The 22,118-nt window shown below is 38.1% G+C and overlaps 1 protein-coding gene across 2 annotated transcripts in view; it reads right to left on the reverse strand.

The window, feature by feature from the left end:
* PLPPR1 (phospholipid phosphatase related 1) overlaps positions 1–22,118 on the reverse strand; it is a 263,307-nt gene that overhangs the window by 120,018 nt on the left and 121,171 nt on the right. Inside the window, exon 1 of one of the 2 annotated variants that reach the window (XR_001121460.2) lies at positions 2,131–2,238. The exons of the other annotated variant lie outside the window; for it this stretch is intronic. The gene's annotated coding sequence lies outside the window, so the exon portion shown is untranslated. Of the gene's footprint in view, positions 1–2,130; positions 2,239–22,118 lie in introns of those variants that run through there. 2 annotated transcript variants of the gene reach the window in all.

Below are 22,118 nucleotides of genomic sequence, written 5' to 3' on the forward strand. Positions count from 1 at the left end.
CCTGTTATAGTGCCTGGAATACTGGAGGTAAACAACAGGAGTTTGTTGAATGAGCATTATGAGCGCTGCCTTAAGATTCACCCCCCCCCCTCAATTTCTACTATATTCTTCTTCACATTGTCTTTTTCTTTCTTCTGCCTGTTTTTGAGAAGTCACTGATATACCTTAAACTTCCCTGCAGAATAAGAATGACAATACAACAAGAAAAAGGATAAACCGTCTTCCTTCTCCCAGATTTCTAGGCTTATTTTTATGTTTGCATCAGGTTAAGCTACAGAAGGACTAATTTATCCTCCTGTTGCCCGCTCTACCAGTCAAGCTCATCGGTCACACATTAGAGGGCTGAAAATCTGCAGAGACTATAGCTTCCGGCAATAAATTAAACCTCTTACTTTGAGGCTTGGTTCCTGTTTGATTTTTAAGAAAATTTAAAATAAAATTGCTTCTGGAAGGATAAAGATGATGACAGATGACTCATTTCCCAATTTCCCGCTAGATTATTTTAAACATTTATTTTTTGTATAACAAAAGAGAAAGGGTTTTAATAGTGACAAAGTTAGCGCTATAGCCTTCTACCCTATTCGCCTGAGCAGCAGGAGGAAGAACTCCTTTTCCTACATCACAATTTCAATAGCAACAATGGTAACCAGACCCCACAATATACACAGTGGGTATGTATTGTCTGAATGGGGTTATCCTTGTATAGCAAGTTAAAGGCAGAGTATTAAGAATATGTGTTTATTGTTGGGAGAGGAGTTCTTTGTTTACTCTTTCAGAGATTTAGCTTAGCTTGAGTCTATGTGTACCTTGACTTAAATATTAACACCTCTATTCCAACCTACTCTTTATCTCTACTTGATTGTGCAATATAAACAGGTTCACAAATACACCCAGAGGATCATCAAGTGATATTTGTTCATCTAAACTATCAAGGGATGTCTATAAGATGAAACTCCAGGATTCAGCCAAACGCATACATATTTGGCCAAAAAGAAAAATATTCAAAATTATCCAACTGGCAACATAAACAGACAAACTTATTTCAAAGGGGAGAAAAGTAAAATTACTCATTGCATTCATTCATAGGCTGTGTTTAAACAACACAGGTGCTGAAAGTACATTTTTGCTACTCTAAGTCATGGTTTTACTCAAGTGTCTGTGTGTTTTCACACGAACAGTAAAATAGACCAAAACCAGGCTCCTCCTACACTCAGCCAAAGTGATTCCATAATCTATTAACATGCTATAGCTGACCCTGGGGACATGGAGACGTTCCAGGCAGTTACCCAGACAGGAAACTCAGGACACTTACTTTTTGTTCTTTACATTGTAGTATTTTACACCTGATCTTCATGATGAAAAACAACCCATTAGATGCCCCATCTCCTTGAGAAGGCAGAAACAATATTATCTTTGGCAAATCAATATCTTATTTTAAGATAGCTGGTAAGTAACTTATTTTGGCTTCATATGATTTCAAATTTTCTAAAATTTCCATGTCTTTGCTTCCTCTATAGCAAGCATTATATAAAGGGAGGTACAATGGGTAAGGAGGTACAGGAAGTTCAACCAAAAAGATGCTGGAGACACTGTTTACTGGTACAAACTGGGAGCAACTCAGCAAAATAACTCATGAGCAAAAGAAATCATCCATTACACAAGCTCTCAATACCTCACTAAAGAAAAATGTCCAGCAGAGATGGTCAACTCTTAAGATTTTTTTTTTCTTTTATTTGCGCTCCAAGGCAAAAGTCGTGAACTAACATCATCAGTTAACAGTCTGGCTTACTGAATTCCTGGAACATGATATTGATCTTTAGGAAATGATTTAATTAAAATGCTATACTCTCTTTCATAGTTAAAATACATTTGAGTCACCACTGAAAATAAAAGAAATATAATAAAACATGTAATTATTTTTCCCTTATAAAGTTTACAAATCTTCCAACTCTATGGCTTCCAATTCAAGAAACACTTTGCATAATTTATTAATTATCAGTATCTGTGTTAGTAAAATTTAATTCTCAATCCATCATAATATTAAATATTTTACAAAATCAACAAAGCTCTCAGCGTAAAAACTGCTGCTATTATTCCCATTTGTCCATAACAGTTAAAAAATACACTTACCTCAACAAATATAAAACATGGGATGATGGAATAACTTCGTTGAGTGTTGTTTCCTACAGCCATTTCTCACACCATGTAGCAAGGCTGCACCGTCTAAAACTGTTCAAGCTGAAACAGAAATGGATATAGCATGGTGTAAGAATCATATGTTGAGATGTCCTTTGGGTACTTACATAAAAAAAAAAAAAAATCAGCTGTCCTTTAGATAAGCAGGCTGTGTACGAACAAAGTAAGAGTGGTCTACGATACGGTCTAGTCAGACTAATAACCATTTCAACGAAAAGAAAATCACATATACTATCCATGAACAGCCCTACAGCTACAATGACCAGGAAGGGAGCCCCCTTTGCGCATAGCCATACCGAATAGAACTGTTTGCCTGGTTAGGCATGGTGCCTTAGCCCAGTAGACTACCCTCATGCTATGAAACTCAGTTCCTGCTACAAAACATTTGTTCTAATCCATCTTGCATGGTTCTTTCCTACCTGTACCTGATACTCCTGGTTTGCAACCTAGGGACTTGTTTGGTTTGTTTATGCCCTTGTCTCTCCCTTTGGGGCTGACATTTCTAGTCCCTGGCTTCCTTCCTTGACCACAATATGCCCTTGCTCCCTTGCCTACACATCCACGAACTACTTTGGGTTTATACATCACTAATCCCCCTCACTAGGTTCCCTTAGTGCTGTGTGTGTGTGTGTCCCAAACAAGAAACATGGGAACAACAATACATTATTTTGATTTACAAGAATGGAGTAGCTTGGCAATAGCAGATTACTGTTAAATATTTTATTAGAACATCTTTTTCTTTCTTTGGACAGAAAATATCCCTATACGAGGTTAAGTCAAAAAGTATTGCTACTAGGATTCCAGTTCATACATGCGTGGGTTTATTCAAAACAAAATGTGTTTAAACATGTCTCTGTGATCAGTGGATGGCTGCAGACAAGTTCTCTCAGTAATACACTTGTCTTAGTCTAGTTAGGGTGCCTTAAAAAAAAAGGATACTTTTTGTGCCATGAAAAAAAATGATTCTGAGGTCAGGGCTAACGTAAAATTTTTAACAAAACTCAAGTGGACATTTTCTGAAATCACTGAAGCTTTACACAAGTTTATGGGAATGCTGTCCCACATAAAACAACAATTTTTAGATGGGTCAAGTATTTTAAGGAAGGTTGGGAAGATCTCAAAGATGAGCCAAGAGAGGGAATACCACTCAGAAGGTTATGGTGACTGTTTCTTGAGATTCCGAAGGGGTAATCTTGATAGATTCTCTCAAAGGACACAGGACAATCGTGGGGGTTTATTATGAAGAAGTTTTAAGAAAACTGAAAACTGCATTGGTGAGAAAAAGGTCAGGAAAGTTGGATCAAGGAATTTTTTTCCATCACTACAATGCACCTTCTCATTCTTTGAGGGTAGCAAGGGCTGTCCTATGAGAATTTCGTTGGGAAACCTTATTCCATCTACCCTACAGCCCTGATCTTGCCCCTTCAGACTTCTTTTTGTTCCCCAAACTCAAAGAACGTTTAAAAGAAACACAATTTGAGTTCCTCCTCAAGGATGCCCAAACTGCTGTTTTGACGTTGAGTAAATCAAAAAGCAAAGAATTCTTCTGGGAAGGGTTAGAGAAATGGAAACACCACCTTCAGAAGTGTATAGACCTAAATGGACAACATGTTGAGAAACAATAGCTTTACATTTTGTTATTTTTGTTCAGTAAATGTTTCTATGATTTTGTAGCAACACTTTTTGACTTACTCTCGCATTAGGAGATTGAATAATTTGAGGTCTTGTAAAAATAAGCAATAAAGTGGCGATTTTTGACTTGTATGAAACTTTCAGGCCAGATATAGAGAATTTTTCCACCACATCTTTCACTCTTTATACAAAGTAATATTGCACGTATGCTTCAGGTATCAGCTCTTGATAATTATTATTTTTCATTGCTCTATTCCTGTGTCATTTTTACCAACAGTTCTTCCAGAGTGTGGTAGGAAAGGGTGACACAGACATTACTAGTCCACTTGAATGGCTAACTTCACTTCTCTTACACGTCACAAATTAATGTTAATGTTTTCCATTTAATTCTGTCTTTACTATGTCCATCCTTATCTCTTCCAGAATGAAAGCTTTAAAATAGATTTCCTTCCCCTTTTGAGATGTCAGTTTTTCTCTTATCAATGAAAACTTTCCCAAATTTATCATATGTAATATTATATGCTATTTTAGGTCATACAGATCATAGTGTGTAAATTATTTGTTTTAGGCAACTTAATTTTTTCAATTAAAAATTGGATTTTATCTGTTGTAAAATAATCCTCATAATATATCTGTCTTTTCAGCACTCTATTTGGAATTTAGAAAGGACTAATATTTTCTACAGTTAGAAAGGATCCATATTTAGACCACACATTAGGTTGATATGACAACCACGTATTGTTCTCATTTTACCCGTACTTAACCCAAATATCTTAGAATTCACTTATCAGTGTATGATTCAGGTGAATCCATCTATCAGCATCAACTAAACACAGTGCCAAATATATAAAATGAAATTTTAATCTTCTTCAAGTAGGGAGGGGCACCAGAAAAAGCAAAAGCATCAGACACCTAGAATTTTAGATGGCTTCTCTAACTATTAATAAAGAATAGCAATGATATGGAGAATACAAACAAATACAAGATAAGCTCTGGGGTATCATATGAAGTTCTCCTTTATTCTCCATTCTTGTGGTCCAAAATGCAACCTATCTTTATATATATATATATAGATAGATACAGATATAGATACAGATATATAGTTTAATAGGAGTCCCTGGGTGGTACAAATGGTCAACACACTCGGCTGCTAACCAATAGGGTGGAAGTTCAAGTCAACCCAGAGGCTCCTCCAAAGAAAGTCCTGGCAATCTACTTCTGAAAAATCAGCCATTGAAAACTATTGAGCACAGTTCTATTCTGACACACATGGGGTTGCCATGAGTCAGAGTTGACTCAATGCCAACTGGTTATTTGGTTATACTGTAATAATTTTATTGAGGTATATTTTACATATTATATATTTCTCCCATTTCAAGTGTCTAATTCAATGATTTTATAGTAAATTTACCTGAAACAGTTTTATAACATTTTTATCATCCCAATAAGACCTTGCATGCTCATGTATTGTTAATCCCCACCACCACCTCACTTCCCCTCCTAAACCTGTCAAGCCTAGGCAACTACTAATCTTTCTGTTTCTACAGATTTGCCTTTTCTGGATATTTCAAATGCATGGAATCATACAATATGTGTTCTCTTGTGTCTGGATTCTTTCACTTAGCATAATGTTTTTGAAGTTCATTCATGTCATAGTACGTAACAGTAATTTTTTTTTCTTCTTATTGCCAGTTAGTATTCCACTGTATGGATATAGCACATTTACCAGTTGGTGGACATGTAGGTCATTTCCAATTTGGAGCTGCATCCAATTTTAGGTTGTATTCAGTATTTTGGATAACAATGCTAAGAAGATTTGCACACCTGTCTTTGTGTGGATATATGTTTTCATTTCTCTTGGATAGATACCTTAGAGTGGATTATTGGGTCCTGTGGAAAATTTATGTTTAATTTTTTAAGACAACTGAACTCTTTTCCAAAGTAGTTGTGCCATTTTACATTCTCATCAGCAATGTATGAAGTTTTCATTTCTCTATATCCTCATCAACATTTGTTTTGTCTATCTTTTTATTATAGTATCATCATTTTTTTAAGTTTTAGTGTTGAGCTGCAATTTTAAAGACTTTGAGTACAGATATTTACTAGCTTAATATCACACCAGTCCAGATTTTCAAAAGCAATTAAAAACTATCAAAAATACTATAAACCGATGTTATGATAAAAAAAATTAATATTAGGAATTATTAGAAAGGATCAGCAACTTAATAGAATAATGGGTAAATAATGAGTGAATTTATAGAAGAAAAATATGGATATCAAATAAACATATACAAATATCCTCAATCCCATTAATATTCAAGGTATGCCAACTAAAATGAATAATACTGAGATATTATTTCACATCTATGAGATTGGAAAAAAAAGAAAAGTCTGATAGCACCAAGGGTTGCCAGGATATGGAATGGCAGATGCTCTTCACACAGCTAGTGGGAGTGTCATTTGGAATAATCACTTTGAAGAGTGGTTCCGTAATATCTAGTAAAGTGGAAGATGCCCATCCCTTTAACACTTCAAACATGGGATTTGGGAAGAACTAATAGTTTCCACAAGAGTCCTGGTGGTACAACAGTTAAATACTCGACTACTAACCAAAATGTTGCTGGTTTGAACCCACCCAGTGGCTCCACAGGAGAAAGACCTGGTGATCTATTCCTATAAAGATTATAGCCTAGAAAACTCTATGGGGCAGTTCTACTATGTCCCATGGGATTGCTATGAGTCAGAATCGACTTGATGGCACCCAACAACAACACAATAGTTTCTACAGTTAGAAAGGAATCCACATGTAGCACACACATTGAGTTGTGCCATATAAGTGGCATCAGAACATTTGGCTAGCCATGTAGATGAAAACCCAACTTTTCCTTATATCATAGACCAAAATAAATTAGATCTTTTGTTACAGTCCCTCATGTCCACGAGGCTCTGTACATTATTGTTTCCTAGGTCTATTTTCTCTCTGTTGTTCAATTGGGTAATTTTTTTTGTTCTGTCCTCAAGTTCACTGATTCTTTCTTCTATCATCTCCATTATGCTGCTGACCTTGAGCTCATCCATTGATATATTTTATGTCAGTTATTTTATTTTGTTTAGTTCTAAAACTTCCATTTGGTTCTTCTTTACATCTTCTATTTCTTTGATGAGATTTTCTGTTTTTTTGTTTTCTTTTTCCTTAAAGTGCCTAACAGGAAAATCTGGGAATTGTTGAGGTGCCTTATTGACTTTGGGGGAAACAAAAGATATCCCAAGTCTGGAGGCCATGATTGGGGTGATAAAAGCCACAATAAGTGGTAGTAACTATAACTCTGAACTCCAAGAACTACTCAAAGTTTGGTTGGTTCAAGATTGAAATGAAACCGTGGCTGGAATTAAAAGAGAAAAACTAGGGCTTATTCTTATATGACGCCAAATCCTAATGGGCATGAGGGGATTGGGGTAGAAAAGAGAAAATTAAGAGGTAAGAAAATCGAGTTGGCAGAATTACATTTCATTTGTATTCCCCAGTACTCAGGTTTAGCCCTAATCCTAAAATGTAGCTCATCCTTAACACATGTTAGATAAGCATTAACTTCCTTGGTGGCACTGAGCTACCACTTACTGTTTTGGATCATTTCTATTCAGTACATTATCTCCAACCAGGAGCACAGTTTGTATTTAATTTCCCAAAGCTGGAAAAACTAACTATTTTTTAAAGCAACAAAGACATAAAGGGATAGGAACAAATCAAATGAGATTGTATGCGAGTGTAAAATAGATTTCACCATTAGATAGTACGGGATTTATGAATGCACAATTAAGGCTTTCAAGAGAAACACTTTGTTCAATTTTAGGGATGTTTTTCAAAGCTTGTAAAGAATGGCAATGTGAAGCCCCATATAAAATGGGAGGGTGCCATTGGCTCTCCCTGCCTTCTCCCTTCTCTCTTCCTCCCAGTTTCTCACAGGTCCAGCCCTTGAGCTAGCCCAGACGGAGGCAGACAGCATATAAAAAGCATCAGGACCACTATCCAGGGAAACCTAGAACTGAGTCCATTCCTTGCAAAAGACCCCAGTTTTGGAGCCCTGTGAGGATACCTGAGCCCCCATATTGTTCCTGAATGTCTTTTCAGGATACCAGGGATCATTTCGGGTTCTCTCAGAGCTCCCACAGTACTTTGGTCTGTCTGGTCCACACAACCAGTCTTCAGCTTTGTCCCTACTGCTTAAATCTTAGGAATCACCTCACAATAACTCAGCTTCTCGCCAGGCCTGGATCTTTGCCTGGACTCATTCAGTGACTAGAGACTCAGCTATCCTATTTGCTTAGGTGAGTTCTTTGAACCTACAAGTATACATTTCAGCCCTATGCCTGAATAGACAGTCTGCAAGATATCCATTACCCCTTGCCACCAGGGTATTACTTTCTGCTGCTGGGCTCCTCACATCTGAGTGGGACTTCCAAGGCAGAAATGCCTGGGTAATGTCTGAGGTTCCTATAACTGTGACTCTGCCAGACTTCTCCAGTCTTACTTACTACAGTCTCTATCTCCATGCCCATCCCTAACTTTTCTGCACTCCAGCCACTCAGTTTCTGCAACATGCCAAGCCCTTTCCTATATCTGGGCTCTCTCACATGCTGTTCCCTCTGCCCTGAACACTCTTCCCTCCTGCATATTTACCTAGTTGATACCTGCACCTCCATCATATCTCTGGTTAAATGTCTTTTGCAATGGGAGGGTTTCTTTGACTTCCCAGACTGGTTCACAACTCTCTATTATACACTCTCATTGTATTCCTTTCATAGTATCTACTGGGTAATTGTTTGCTATATGTCTGTATTCTAGATTGTCAGCTTTGCCCCATGACACCAGTGCCCATGTTAGTTTTGCTTAGCCCTATAACCTTAGCACCCCACACACTGCCTAGCACATAGTGGGTATGCAGTCAATGGGCACCTCAGTTACTCAGCTCTGTCTTTGATTTCACATCTGCCCTGGGTCAGTTCCTTAGCTCCTGACCCATTGTTAGGTCTTAATCTGGGTTTCAGATCAATCTTTTCTGTCAGCTCTAAGACCCACAATACCTTGGACCCAAAGAGCAGTGAAAAATAAAGTGTTTGGAAGATCTAGAAATCAAAATGTAAACCAGAACACCTTTCAAAATATTAATCTTGAAAGGGGGAGATTATTCCATTGAATTCTACAACTGGATGTGTTTGATTGTGAAAAAAGAAAACATTTTAGATTAGTGCTTTAAAAGGTATATGCTTTAATTAAACGTTATATAAAGTTAAATTGGGGAAAAAAAAGTCAGGTCCCATCTAAAAGTAAACCATCTCTGCTAGAGACTAGTCTTATAAAAACAACAACCAGCACAAGGATGATGCCAACCACAAAACTCAGCAGGTGACTGGAGCCGTTAGGAAGAAAGCAGAGAGCATGTTTAAATAGCTGATTAGAAAGGGTGCCCTGCATCATCTCATGGTCCACCACCAGGAGAACCGCTCAACAGGAAAACACAATCATTAACAAGTAGGACACTGCCCTAATTTCTTTTTAAATTGTTGATATTGTTTACCCCTAGTTTTCCACTAGGCAAAAAGTAGCTGGGAAAGTAGAAAGGCACAAAGCTTTTCTTAATTACAAGTAGTGAGTTAATGTTTCTTTCAATAAAATCAAAGGCTAGAAGGAAATGAGGTTTTGATGCTCAGTTAAACTGAAACCTTTAAGCATTGGAGCAAGAACAAAAAGCATTCACATATGTGGACATAGATGCAGACATGTATCCACACCCTTCCCCCCAGGAGGGCTTACACACTGGGAAAGTTCCAGGGAAAGTTGGACTCAGCTTAAAGAAAAAGTCAAGCATTTAGAAGACCTGGGAAAAAAGTGTTTGTGGAAGACCTGGAGAAAAAATAAGCAGAGAATACGCTGCAACTGCTCTCAGTTGAAAAGTAATGAATGTTGTTCTTAAGGAGACTTAAGTATCGGTACTCCCTTACACCTTGTTCTGATTATAAAATTTCAAATATCAGTTCAATAGAAATTGCAGTTAACATCAGCAACATTTAAAATGAAATGCGTCTCACGTTGTCCTCATGATCCATGTTGTAGGACTGATTATATTAAACGTAAATAATTATTTTATTATGGTCTTTCACATCCTTCCAGTGAAAAATGCCCATTGATAAGATTTAAGATGGACTTGTATTATGTAAAAGTCTATTAAAAAATGAGTCATATTTCAGAAAGGCTGTGGGGTTCCTAGTATCATAATGCCTTTTGCTAAACTATTTTGAAGACAAGCATTAAGAAGGTGGTATTTTATCCATTCAGCAAACATGTGCCTTTTTTCAAGGCTACTTTACATTCTTAACCAATTCCAGGCTGAGCAACAAAATGACATCAAATTCTTGGAATAATTTTTATCATCCTATGAAATGTGGAGTTTTCTTGAGATTGAGAAGAAAATGCGAGGTCTCCTAAATGTACTCACTGAATGTACTCTGATTGGTGACTGATGGAAGCTCTCTAGAAATTAGGAAAAACTCAGGGCTTATATCAGGCAATCACAATCCCCGGGTGCTTATTAGACTCTAAAGAACTAGGGCATCAGGGAGCGAAGTGACCATTAGCCAGAAGGCTGATGACCAGCTATGTGCAATAAGCCCTTTGCTTTATTCATTTTTTTTTCAGAGAAATTGATGAATCCTACTCTGACACTTGCCAGCTGTGTGATCCTGGGCACTCTGCTTAAACTTTCTGCAAATGGTGTTTTCTCACCTACAATGCAGTTTATAATTGGATCTGTTTCAAAGATTTGTTCTGAGTATTAAATAAGTAAGTCCTATGTAAATTTTGCTATTACACTCATTCCTGTGACCTTTGCCTTTTGACACCTTTATAAGTGTTTCCACTGAAAATAAAAGCAAAAGAAGTAAAAAATCAAAGTATTTAGTTTTTTTTTTTTTTGAGTGCGTTTAGTACAAGGTTCAGGTGAAACTGCTGATCCCAAATTGGGTTGCTAGTGGTTTGATTTCATTTTCCTTCTAATATGAACGTTCATCACTGACTATGCTTTAATCACAGTCTTTTGCAGATATGGCCATTCAGTACCAGCCAGCATTTACTGATTGCTTACTCAACGCCCGGCAGGGCATTATTGCAGAGCTTGGTGAGGTTGGGGAAGAGGGAGCTGGAGTTCAAAGCAAACTTTTAGTCACCTCTTCCACAGTTCTCCTTGGAACAACCATAAATAGTCACCTTGTGTTGATCATTTAATGAGCATTCAAAGCACTGAACTAGATCCTGTAAGTCAGATCACTCTTGTAGTTTATCATCTGGATGGAAAGATAACACGTATGCCCACAAGAAGTTAAATAATGACTTCGGAGTTTGACTGAAAGACAAAATGAGAGCATAAGAAGCAAATCATGGACTGGAAAGGGTTTAAGAGCTTGTCTGATCCAACCCTGTAATTTTATTGATATCATAATGTCATCTGTGGTTATGAAACCAAATCAGTGACTCAGAGAGTAAGTGTTCATGGCTTATTGGTAAATCAAAACATGGTCATCATGACTGATTGACTGAGTTGAGTACAATGATCCAAGAAGGCTTCCTGGCAGAGGCAGAAATGGAACTGTGCCTTGAAGGATATGTAGGAGTTGGAAAGGCGAAAAGGGAATAAAGAAGGGTATACCTATGTATTTGGGGTCCTCAACTTATTTGGGGAATAAGTTTACAATAAGTTATTGGTTTTGTAGTTTTTCTTTAAGCATGGTACTTTAAAAAGTGATACCATGAGGTGATTCTCAAGAATAATCTTTTCCGTACTGTGCCTACTTCCGGGTCAGATGAAAACTGACAGGAAATGATCAGGATTTATTGGGAAAGATTGAACGGGAGGCTGCGGATGATTTAATAGACTAAACAGAAAGCTGTTCATCATCTTCACCATCACTACTGCAACAACACAAAAAAGACGTAACTTTCAGCTTGAGGGATTTAAACAAGGAAAAGCATTCCGATACCCCCAACACTCACCTTTAAGCAATTACTGTTTTATAAATTTGCTCTTATAATTATCTTTCGAATACCCTCACCTGCCTGTCTCTATGGCCTTGTCCTTAATCCAAGCTGTCTCCTTTTGTCTAGATGATTTCAGGTGCCTCAGGCTGACCACATCACCGTGTGCCTTCTTCTCCTGCTTTCCCAAGCCACTCTCTGCCACCTGCAGAATCATTCATAATAATAAAAAGAAAATCAGGTCATGACACTGTCCTTCCTTAAAACTCTTCAATAGTTTACTATTGTTCTTAGAACAAAGTCCAGACTTCCTGGCACAGCCTGTGTGGCCCTGCATAATCAGGACCCCACTTTCTTCTCTAGCCTCATTACATGACCCCGTTTCTTTTAATTAAGTTCCCACATTGTGCCATGCTCTGTCTCATTTCCAGGACTGTCCATATGCTATTCCCAACCTGGCATGCAATAGTAAGTCCTCACTAATGTTAGTCAGTGTTAGACTAATGGACAAAATTATTAGTATTACTCTCATTCAAAATTCAAAGGTTGGCTCAGACAGAACATGTGTTCTCCTCCCCTCGTTGCGTAGCAGTGCAGTCACTTTCACCAGGGTTGTCTGAATCCTGCTCTGAAATCTCCTGTGGTGAAGGGAATTCCTCTTCTTTTTTTTTTTCCTTCCTTCTCCTGTGAGATCCCAACAGGTTCCATCAGAGCTAATTAATTACCCTGTCATGATGGCACAGGGACATCCTGGCAGAGATTTCTGAGGGTGCCGGAGGATCTACTGATAACAACAAAACTCCTCTGTTCCAGTGAGTTGATATGTAAATAAATTTGGTATCCCACTTCATGAATCTCGATCTTTCTCTCTCTCTCACACACACACAAACACATGCATGCACACATGCAAGCACACACACATATACTCTTTCTCTCCCCTTCTGAAAAACAAACAGCCTGGCCCCTGGGCAGCTTAGCTTTCACTTGGAAAATGCAGCCTTGCTTGGCAGAACAACAGTATGACAGCCTCCCCCTGCTCAGAACAGCTTGTGACACACATCCCTGCAGGCAGACCATAAAGGGCTGTCTAATATCCTGGAAACACCACCCCTAAAAATACTTTCCTGTGCAGCTTCTATAAAATCATAGTCTATGGTGCATTTCTTCTCTCCTCCAGCAACTTCTCAGCCTGGACTTGATCTTGTGCCTCTTTTCTCTCCATTTAACTAATGATATCCCATCTCCTGGATCATCAGAAACTACTGTGGCCCTGGAGATGAGAACCAGAGAGACTTCAAAGGGAAACGTAGAGAAGCCCCATGACTAAATGGTCTGAAAGGGCACGCTGGTTTTTCTGACCTTAATGATATAACAAATGCCTTCTAAGCCACTTCAGAGATGCCCAGGTTCAAACAGGGGCGTCTATTTACCTCTACTCCTCCTTTACCCTCAAAAATACAAAAGCCAGATTGAAGTCAACTTCTGTATGGTTCTAATTACTTCTTACCTTAGATGACTGTAGTGCCCCCTAATAAGAGAAACCAAATCTGTTGCCGTCAAGTCGATTCCGACTCATAGCGACCCTATAGGACAGAGTAGAACGCTTCACAGAGTTTCCAAGGAGCGCCTGGTGGATTCGAACCACCAACCTCTTGGTTAGCAGCCATAGCACTTAACCACTACACTACCAGGGTTTCCCTAATAAGTCTCCCTAATTCCAGTGCTCACCTCCTACCATCCATCTTGCGTTTTTCAAACCACAGGTACTGAAGAGAATCTAAAATCCTTAGGTTGGCAATCAATACCCAGCCCCAATCTCCATTCTAGCTATACCCATTCTAGCTATTTTCCTTGGTGTCTCTTGTGTGCTCGCCAGACTCATCTAAACATAATTCCATAGTTATGGTATCAGCTGTTCTGCCCCATGCTTCACTTATTCCATTTCTTATGCCAACAAGTCCTTCTCCTAATACATGGGCCTGTTCATTGCTTACCTGCCCTTACTGGCCCAGCTCAAATATCATCTCATCATGGAAGTAATTTCTCCTTCCTATGAATTTTTATTGTCTACAATATATAAAAAAATAGATTCTGCACTTCTGTCCACATTTCCTTTCTTGCTAGGTTGTAAGCTACCTGCTGTCAATGACTGATTCCTATTTGCATCACTCAGTGCTGAACATAAGGCCTTGCACCTACCCAGCAGGTGCTTAAGAAAGCCTTTATAGATTGTCACACTAGAGTTAATGTCTGAACAAACCAGATTAGGTCCCTGTGACTTGCTGTGTTTCTATCTACGCCTTTGCACTCTGAGGATAAACTGTGAAGGGTAAATTACCTGACGTACACAGTGTTTAAAGTCCCTGGATGGTTCAAACTGTTCCCACTCGACTGCTAACCTATAGGTTGGCAGTTTGAACCCACTCAGCAGTACTGCAAAAGATAAGGCCGGCAATCTGCTTCCGTTAAGATTACAGCCAAGAATCATTTATGCAGCAGTTCTACTCTGTAACACATGGGGTCGACATGAGTCAGAACTGACTCCACGGCAACTACCAACAACAACCACATAGTGTTTAGCCAGATGGGAAGTGTTCAGCAAACATTCGTTGAATGAATGAAAGGCTCCTTACACTCAGCATCTGCAGTTCACCTTTCTACTTTTGACCCTGAATGTCTAGACACCACAGATTAGGGAGAAACTGCTGAACTATTCTGCTTAATAAGAAGGGACTGTTTCTAGAGAACCTTATCACTACTTACTAAACATTCTCCTGATTCACCAAGATAAAAAGTTCAGTCATGCGTCCACAATACATTCTGTGATATAAGACGTTATGTGATTTGGACATTGTGCAAACACCCTGTTGTAGTCTGATCCTGGTTTTTCCTTAAGCATCTCGAACAAACTTCGTGTCCTAACAGTGACTGTCAATGTGCTGAGAGGATTCAATTTTGTGTTTGGTCCTCAATCCACATCATTAGCAATTTCTCCATATCTGATATAGGTGACTCATATTTTTGTTAGCCTTGTAGCTTTCAATGGAGACGATCCTTTAACAGCTTGGAGAATTTTTCTTTGTTTTTGAAGATCGTTGTGATTGTCGAGTGCAACATGCCTAAATCGTGAGCAATAGCATTCACTGATTTTCCACGTTCGTGTTCTTTAACAACCTTTTGTTTCACTTTCAAATTGATACTTCTCCTTTGCTTCTTTCTGCCGCTATCACTAGTGCTGGTTTTGCTGCATTTTGGAGACATGATGCACTTCATGGTAATATTTTCGAAAGCAAATTAAACAGAGAGATAATGTTACAACACTCAAGAGATGCGTGGTACACGAGATTGGGTGTTGCTGCCTACGAGTCGAAGTATACAGTGTTATATGGTAACCTTTCTAGATAGAAAGCACATTACAGTACATACACAACCCAGTAACATAGGTGTTTATTATGACTATCAAGACTTGTATTATAGGTTATATTTGTACTGCACCATTATACACCTGGCAGTGCAATTGCTTTGTATACAAGAGACATGAGATATACGTGAGTGTGGGAAGCTGTTGGATTTGCTATGTCCCATTCTCAGATCGGAATTTCTGAACACTGTTATAACCTTATGGGGTCATGGACGTATATGTGGTTGGATGCTACCCGAACGTACATTATGTGGCACGTGACTGTATTAAGGCTTTGGCTAATTCCCAGGACACCTAATTTGTTCCCATCTATTTTCAGAAAAGTTTCAGATTTGAATATGAGTTAATTTCCCTTTTTTTTTTTTTTTTAAATAGAGAAACCGCAAGGCAGTCAAGCAGGCAGCATTATGCAGGCCACATTTCAGCCAGTGGGACTTTATCAGGAGGAAATTCATTCTTGAGATTAAAGGAAAAATGTGGATAATGAGATAAGGAAGTGATGAGCCAATCAGCAAGAAAAATTAAAAAACCCTTTTGGTTTCTGCCTGAAGCCCTCAATTAACCACGTTCTCCACAATACAGAGCAAACACATCTAGGCAGCCAGGAAAATAAAAACCCAGCATGTATAGCTCAGTAATGGGTCAATGCTAGCAAAGTGGTGGGTCATGCCCCAAGGATTATAGAAGCCCCCACTCCCCCCGCAAAAAAAACCACAAAAACGAAAGCTATATTGCCCCAAACTTTGTAATGAATCAATGAATCCAATTCCCTCTAGTTTAGCACATCATGCTAAGAAGCTTTTGCCACACTGGCTCTAAAAGAGCGAAAGAGACGGCTGCAGAAATAAATATGTGTATATACTGTCGGCAAGAAATTTGAAGGCTTTTCCCTAAGTAAATAAAGCCAGTTACAAGATCATTTGCTTTGCACGCAGGAAGTCAGGCACTTCTGTCATTGTTTTGTGGATAAACCAAAATTGTTTCTACCCAAAGCATTTTCTTTAGGGTCTCTGAAGGACTAGGTCAAAGGCAAGGCAAAAGATATTCCTGCTATTTGGGGGTGATGAAAAACATTGTCAGGCTGCGTTTAATCACGCAGACATGCCTGGTCGAAAAGTGAAAATGTCAACCAAACAGGGAGATTATTTGCTGGATGCCCAGTACCAAACGATGTGACATGGAAAAACCCACCACAGCATCATTCCAGTTTTTTGTGGAAGGTATTATTTTATCCTCATTTTACAGTTATGGATACCAAGGTTCAGAGAAGTTAAGTAACTTGCCTCAGGTGGCCACAAGGCTAACAGGTACTGAAGCTAGAACATAAACTAGGTTCACTGGGCTCCAAAGTCAGTGGACTTTCTACTCCACCATGCTTGCTCTTCATCCTACACAATGCTTAGCCAGGATCCTCCAAGTACCCATCCTATGCTTAGAATTTCAGAAATGGATTTTTACACAGTTTGAAATAAGATAATAATTTTCCAAAAGGACACATAGTCTTGGGATCTGGGAAAATACCCTTATAAGATCCTCTTTTCTCTTTCTTTTCATAAATAGCTTTTATTTTGAATGCTTCCCATGTGGTAGACAGTGTGAAGCTCTCAAGCTTTGCCTAATGAATCCTCACAATAATTTTATAAGGCAGGAATGATCATTAATATACCCATTTTACAGATATGAAAACTGAGGTATAAATTAATTTCATAACTTTTTGGCCAAGGTCATGTGACCAATAAGCCTCAGCGCAACGATAAAACCCCAGATTATTAATGTTTTCAAAGTATATGGAGACACAGAGTGAAATATAAAAGGAAATAAACCTAATGAGCTGATTTTCTCTGGATTGACATCAGCTTTTTGCAGATCTGTGGAGAGTTGTCCAATAATCCAATACTCTCTTCAATCGAAGGCATATCCAAACACTTCTCTTTTTCATTGGCTTCCTTGAGTCAGTAACTGAGGCAACATGCTAACTACCATGCGTCGAGCCCGTATTTGAACACCTGCATTGAGTGAAAACACTCTTACAGCTTGTTCCATTTGTGGGCAGCTCTGATGATCAGAAAATCATACTTATATTCATCTGACAACGCAATTCAGTTAGGAAGTTCCCACTTGTATCGCTTGTAGGTCAAGGGCAAAAAATCACACTGATGAAGTGACATTATTAAAAGCAAACGGTCTGTTTAATGCTATTCATTGAAGCACAAGTGATCTTGAAGGAAATTGAGAGAGATTCTTTTTCAAGGACAACTTTAATAACAGAAGGGGTATAATGCTTTATATCCAGTCAACCATCCAGCTACAGACAACTTGTCACACAAAAGTGGTTAAAATAAAAAAAAAGTATATATACTTCAATGACATTTGAATGCATATAAGAGGTTAGGGTGAATGAGAAAGTTGAGGACTTTTTAAAAAATAACGTTTGCATTTAACTTGAAATTCTTTCCAGTCCTATGATTTCTGCATAAATATTTATGGAATCCTGATGGCCAATTAGATTATAAGTCTTTTATCCAAGAATTGGTCCAATTTTATGCTCTCCATGAATCCCGAGCTCTTTGCTGGTCCATGTTAAATAGGCAATGGTTTTAACAGCCTACATTTTAAATACTCATGTTTGGCAGGCATACTATATCATGGCATTTAGAATCCTTAGTTTTGGACTAAAGTTTGAAAACTCAAATCCCATGGCAAAATGGATTTTCCATACGAAAGTGTTCATTTTGATCAGAGTAGTAACTTACCAAATGCCTCCAAAACAAGAAGCAAAAAGCAAAAATGGGCTCTTTACATTATCAGCCGAGCTCCCTTTATATATAGATTTCTTCATGTGGTCACCACAATAACCCTTGAAATAACCTTTGTACTGAGAAAGAAACTGTGGAGGTGCCTTATAGGTAACCATGCAGCAGCTAAACAAAAATAGTTCTCAAACCAGGTTCTCAGAAACTACCCACTTCTGTGGTTATATAGGTCAACATTACCCAGAATGGAATAAAACCACTCTCCCCTTCATCTGATCATTTATAGCAGGCCCAAGCTCTCCCCAGTAAGTACTGAGGAGGCCTTTTCATTTACACTTAGCACTCACTCCAAGTTCTTATCCCTTAACTTAATGCTATCACTACCACCAAATTTTACTTAGTACAGAAAGACTTGCAATTTTGTTTTGGCACCATCATGTCACAATAAGAAAAATAATTCCTCTTTGTGGAAGAATATTAGAGCCTTAAGGGTCAAGATCTCCGGGTCTCCAGTCACTGTGAGATGCAAACGCTAAACTCAACACATGGCTCAGAACATGGTGGTTGTTCATTTCAGCCATCTCAGCCCTTCTCAAGTCCCCCTTTCCATCATGGATATGTTTCATACTATAGTCCTTTGTGCTTGTTTGTCCAAGTGACCACGTTATCATTCTTACCTCCCTGGACTCTGTTCTTTTTGTACTACTGTTTTGACTCACCAACTCATCCCACTTGTCTCTCTTTTAGGCTTTTTCTTTTGTTCCATGAAGGCCCAGTTCCATTATTTCATCATGTTGTTGTTAGGTGCCGTTGAGCCAGTTCCAACTCATAGTGACCCTACAGGACAGAGCACAACTGCCCCAGAGAGTTCTCAAGGAGCGGCTGGTGGATTTTAACTGCCATCATAGAAATTTAAAAAAATATGTATTTAACGTAAATATGTGCTGAGTTTAAAAAGTTAAATAAAAGCACAAGGGTTATTACCCTAAATAGTAGTCTCCATTCTACCTCTACTCACCTCCATGTCCTACTCTTCAGAGGCAATTGCTGTGAAATGCTTAGATTATTTCTTCTGGTATTTATCACCACATTTCTAAACAGCATGCTTATACTATTTCTGAATTTGTCATTTGAGACACTGCCTCCTTCTACAGAAGAGCGGTACTTAAAGCTCTATACCACCCCCCATGCACTAATACTTTCTCTCCATTTTCTCAATAAAATTTTATATAAGTTATTGGGAAAACCAACATTTACTATTTACATTTTCATAACCATGTAAATATTGTTTAGAACTGAATCACATTGTGTAGTATGATTATTTTTCTTTATTTGAGCAAATTTTAATTATTTTTCTGGGACTTAACAATTGCCTGTTTATTATTATTATTAGTTTTCTATATATCTCATCCTAATTCATTTTCAAACTCTTCAAGAGAACTTTAACTTTCCACTGAATATTGAAATCTATCAGTTTCATTCCCCTTCCCTGTCCCCCTCCCCCCATACATGTCTCCTGGTGTCCTCCTTCTGCTTCATCCAATCCATATTAATTGTTCTCTTGGTCTTTTCACAACTGTTGTCTGGAAGGTTCTATTAACTATCATCCCTTTCCTCTTTCATGTGTCATTCCGTGGTGAGGATTTGTTTGTTTTGTTTTGTTTACTCCCTAAAGCACATCCTACAGTGGCATTCTAAGAAGGGAAGATAATTTTTTATATGTCTTCCATATCTGAAAAAATATCTTTTTCTACCCACACACTTAGTTGACAGCTTCACTAAGTATAGAGTTCTAGGTTGGAACTCATTTTCACTCAGAATTTGGAAGACATTGTTCCACTGCTTTTTAGAGTCTCATGTTGTTACTGAGAACACTGATGTCATTCTAATTCCTCTATATGTGACTTGTTCTTCCTCTCTGGAAATTTTACAATCTTCTCTTTATTCCAAATGCTTTACAATTTCATCATGATTTACTTTGGTTGTGGGTCTTTGTTATCCATTGTGTTGGATTGTTAGAGGTTTCTTTCAATCTGAAAATTAACATAAGGAACTTTGAAACATTAATTATTTGATATTTCCTATTTGACATTTTCTTTGATCTCTCATTTTGGACTTCCTACTGTTCAGATGATGAAAAATTTCTTAATTCATCCCATAATTTCCATGTTTTCTGCTATACTTAAAACTCTGATCTGCTTGTATTTCCATTTTCATAAAGAGTTCTCCAACATTAACTCTTCTACTGACTTTTTTCATACTTCTATCTTACATTTAAGATAGAAGATCACCTTCTTAGTCTCTAATTGATCCCCTTTTACACCATCCTTTTCTTATTTCATGTATGCATTACTTGGATGATTTTAATAAGTTTTTCTGGAGTTTTCTCCCCCCGTTGCTGTCATGGTGTTTGCGTTCTCTAAGTTACTTTTTTTCATGTGTGTTTGTTTCCTTAGAGCCCTATCGTAATTTAGAGGCTTTCCTCCAGTGTTGGGATACTATATTTTTAATTGATGTTAAGGTTAAAGCACTAAGAAGCTCATAGTGTATGGAACATGGCCTGTCATATGCTAGTTTGAACTGTAAAGTGATTGGGTTGGGATCACAGCATCTCTTTCAGGACCCTACAATGTTGGTATCTGTATTGATTGGTAGCTTCTTTTCTTGCCTTTGTGTTTTTCTGTTGAACCACTCAGGTTTTTTAGACAGGAAACCTCCAATCTCTGGCCTAGTGGAGACAAAGAGGGAAGAAAGCCTGAATAATCAAACTGAGACTGAACAGGGAAAAAGGCCTCACCATTCAATATGTAGACATTCACTTAATCTCCCTCTTTTAAATATGGCACCTCACTCCTGCTCTCAACCCTTGCCCAGTGACCCAAGTTTCTCTGGTATAACTTCTTTAGGTAATGAACCTTTAGTCCTCTGCCAGGGTGAAGGGAGAGTAGACCCATAGCTGTAGACTGGGGAAGGATCCTGAAGCTCTAACTATTCCTTATTCAACGAAAGTATTGCTTTCAGTGAGCTACCCAGGATCTCTACCGCCAACTCTACCTTCAGAGGTACCTGGAGCCAATTCTCTAGCCTTCCCGAAGTTCTGGGCATGATTGCCTTGTTTTTTGTTGCCTTTCCCTACTAGGCATTAACAAAGCTAAGAAAATTAAAAAATGTTCCTCTGCTTTCTGTCTTCCAATATTATGTTGAAATCTTTTATTTGCTATCACCTCTCCCATTCCTCTATCTTTGTGGGTTTGTGAAATTTTTAATGCTTTGATTTCATTTTAAAGCTTTTTTTTTTTTTTTAAATTGAGGGAGTAGAGATAAAATACAAATATTCGTTCTGCCATGTTTAACCATTGCAACTTTTTGGAGATTAGCATATATTTTACTAAGAATAAAATCATATTGTGTGGAGGATCTTTTTTAAAAAAATTTTTTTTTATTGTACCTTAGGTGAAGGTTTATAGAACAAATAGTGTCTCATTCAACAGTCAGTACACATATTGTTTTATGATGTTGGTTAACAACCTGACGACACGTCAACCCACTCCCTTCTCGACCTTGAAGGATTTTTTTTTTTGGTAAAAATATACACAGCCAAAGATACACCATTTCAGAAATTTCTACGTGTACAATTCAGTGACATCGATTACATTCTTCCAGTTGTGCTATTCTCACTATCCTTTTCCAAATTATTCCATCACCGTTTTCTTCAAATCACTGCCCCCTAGCTTCCCATCAAAACTTCTGAGTTGCTGTTGTCAATCTGATCTCACATAATGCTTTTTTTTTTTTTGTATGTTAGATGAACAAATAGTTTCTCATTAAACAGTTAGTACACATATTGCCTTATGCCGATGGTTAACAACCCCATGACATGTCATCACTGCCCCTTCTCAACCTTGGGTTCCCTATCACCAGCCTTCTTGTCCTTTCCTGCCTTCTAGTCTTTGTCCCTGGATGGCCGTGCCTCATTAGTCCACCAAGGTAGAATACAGAACATTGTCTTTATAAACTGTGTTATGCCAATTGAGCTAGATGTTCCCCGAGACCATGGTCCCCACAGCCCTCCTCCCAGCAATTCAGTCCC

The sequence above is a fragment of the Trichechus manatus genome, unplaced genomic scaffold, assembly GCF_000243295.1.
Source record: "Trichechus manatus latirostris isolate Lorelei unplaced genomic scaffold, TriManLat1.0 scaffold00016, whole genome shotgun sequence".
Taxonomy (NCBI): domain Eukaryota; kingdom Metazoa; phylum Chordata; class Mammalia; order Sirenia; family Trichechidae; genus Trichechus; species Trichechus manatus.